Below are 2,990 nucleotides of genomic sequence, written 5' to 3'. Positions count from 1 at the left end.
CGATATCCGAGGTAAGTTTTTAAGCAATTAAACATCATATATATTGAATGTAACTTGATTTAATATGCTGTTTTGGAATCTATAGATTCATAAAAGAGTTAGCCGAATGTGTTTAAGCATAGAAATATTGTATTTGAATTTAATTCGATTGAATTATATCATTTGAAAGTACGTATAATCTATATGGAATATCTAGAGTTTTTGTTATATGAATTGTGTATGAGATAGCTTTATAATAGTGATATTTGGGCTTTGAGCCTAGCAAGCCTTGTGCTGGTGAATTTGATCGGGCTTTATGCCTAGCAGGCTTATTACCGGTGAAATAAAAAAAATCAGACCTTGAGTCTAGCAAGCCTTGTGCCGGTGTGTGATTCAGGCTTATGCCTAACAGGTTTTATACCGGTGATTTATTTTCAAACCTATGCCTATAAGATTTCAAGTTGGTGTGGGAATTGAGCAAGTAAAATTGAGCTAAATGACCTTGTATATTCGGCTACATAGGTATGTACATATGTGATGTTATTTTGGATCTTGAATATTCGGTCATGAAGGTATGCACAAATGTGATATTATATTTGAATTTGTATATTCGGCCATATAAGTAAGTACACATGTGATGTTAAATTTGATCTTGCATATTCGACCATATAGGTAAACACATATATGATATTATATTTGATATTGTGTATTTGGCCAAATGAGTGATGTTGGCATACGAAGTTTAATTTTGTTTTGTGAGTTTATGTAAATGTGTGGAAGTATATTTGGATATATAATGATATTTGATTTGGTTTAATTAAGTTGATAATATTATTGAAATGTTTATTTGCTTATGTCTTACTAAGCTAAGTTAGCTTACTCTGTGTGTTATGTTTATTCTGTTTTATAAATTTTGGATTCAAGTTACAAGCTCGGAGATCATCAGCAAAGTCTTTCACACTATCGACTATCTTCGATATTTTAATAAGCGAATCTTCGAACCTATGGCATGTATAGACTAGATTATGTTTTGGAATATTGCATTTTGGTCTATGTTAAATGTGAGCCATGCGAAAATGGCTTAATTGCTATGCTTGAGTTCGGTGTTGGTTAAATTATAGTTTAAGCTTATTTTGATTATTATGCCGAGTACCATGGTTGATTATAAGTTATGTTATGTGCTTGTATTCGTAAATGATATGGAAAAATAGGTTATGTTATGTTTTAATGAATGTAACTTGGTTTGATTATTAATGGTTTAAAAATGTTAATGAGATACGTGGATGTTCGAATATGAATTGATTTTGTTGGTATGGTTTGCATGGTAAATGTATGTGTACTTAACGTGATTTAATGTTATATGAAAGTTGTATAATGTATATGTTAGTACTTTAATTACGATTATAAAAATTGATTGTACATGATATAATGTACAAATGCCGAATATACGTTGATCAAATTGAGTGAGTATGTGTATATAGTTTTTTGGGTTCTATTAATGTATAATTTTGGTATGCTTTTGTACATGGCGTGACAATGATATATATATATATATATATATATATATATATATATAAGTGCATGACTTCTAGATATATAAGTATATAATATTTTCGAACATATGTTTTAGTTATAAAATAAAAATATGCTTAATTATGTGGCTTGTTAATTAACCGAAATCAATAAGTTTGTATAGGTAATTTGGGCAGTCGAATTAGTAAAAGATTAATGTGGTTTTTGTTTAGTTTAAAATAGTACATTATGTGTAAATTTTGTTTTAATCATTGAATAAATTAATTAGTTAATTTAATGATATATACGTATATATATATATGAATATGAACTGTGTTATCATGAGAACGTTCGGAATTGTACTTATATTTTGTAATGCCTCGTTACCCTAGTCCGGCGACGGATACGGATTAGGGGTATATACTCTTTCTCTTCTTTGACATACTCGTTGAATTTCCCGTTGAACCACTTGGAATACTATCGGATACACAGAAAATCTTGCACATAAGTGTCACATATGTAGCCATTGCTACCTTATATCTCATAACACATATAGGCTCGCTCTTGAGCTATCCGCGGGCCTGCTCACACAAGCTGTCAGTCGAGATGTAGCTACGCGGTACTGCTCACACAAGCTGTCAGGTATCCGCAACATATTCCGATATACCTAGCCACCGGTATGACGTACAAGACCAGCACCCGGGACACATAAATCACATAATCTCATGGTTTCCTAGTAACATGTCTCTTGTATCTTAATTTATTCCTAAGGTTCAACCGAGATTTCTCTCTTGTCAAAACTTTGTCGAATATACTCATAAAATCAATCATAAAATTTATGCAATATCAAGACATTAAAATACAAACATAACATTGCATTATTAACATACAAACTTACCTCGACATAAAAATGGCAAAAAGGACTTAATTGTCAAATACTTGTTTTTCCCCCGTTCTAATTCTGAACCTCGTTTTTCTTGATCTATAATATCACATTTAACTTATTTAATCGTTAAACTATTTAAACTATTCAAATCAGCCCAAAATCACATTATGGAAAAAATTACATTTTGCCCCTAAATTTTTGACATTTTACATTTTAGTCCCTAGGCTCGTAAAATGATTTTCATTCAATTCTTCAAAACCCAAGCCTAAAAGAACTTATATCATGCTCATAAAAACCCACATTTTTCATTTATTCACACTTTTACTACTCATTTTACAACTTTTACAAACAAGTCCTTTTAGGCATTTTTACCAAAAATCACTTAGCAAATGTCATTTAACAAACAACAAACATGCATTTTCTACCATCAAACATCAAAATGCATACATGTTCAACATGGTTAAAATTTTAAACTTTTACATCTCTTCAAATTAGTGGTAGAAATAGATAGATCATGTCACAAGGATTTCAAAAACATAAAAATCATTAAAAACGGGGCTAGAATGGACTTACAATCTAGCTTAGAAGCTTGGAAAACCTTACCCATGGTTTC

Source organism: Gossypium arboreum, chromosome 10 (assembly GCF_025698485.1).
Source record: "Gossypium arboreum isolate Shixiya-1 chromosome 10, ASM2569848v2, whole genome shotgun sequence".
NCBI classification, from domain to species: Eukaryota; Viridiplantae; Streptophyta; class Magnoliopsida; order Malvales; family Malvaceae; genus Gossypium; species Gossypium arboreum.
This window is presented reverse-complemented; position numbering follows the sequence as displayed.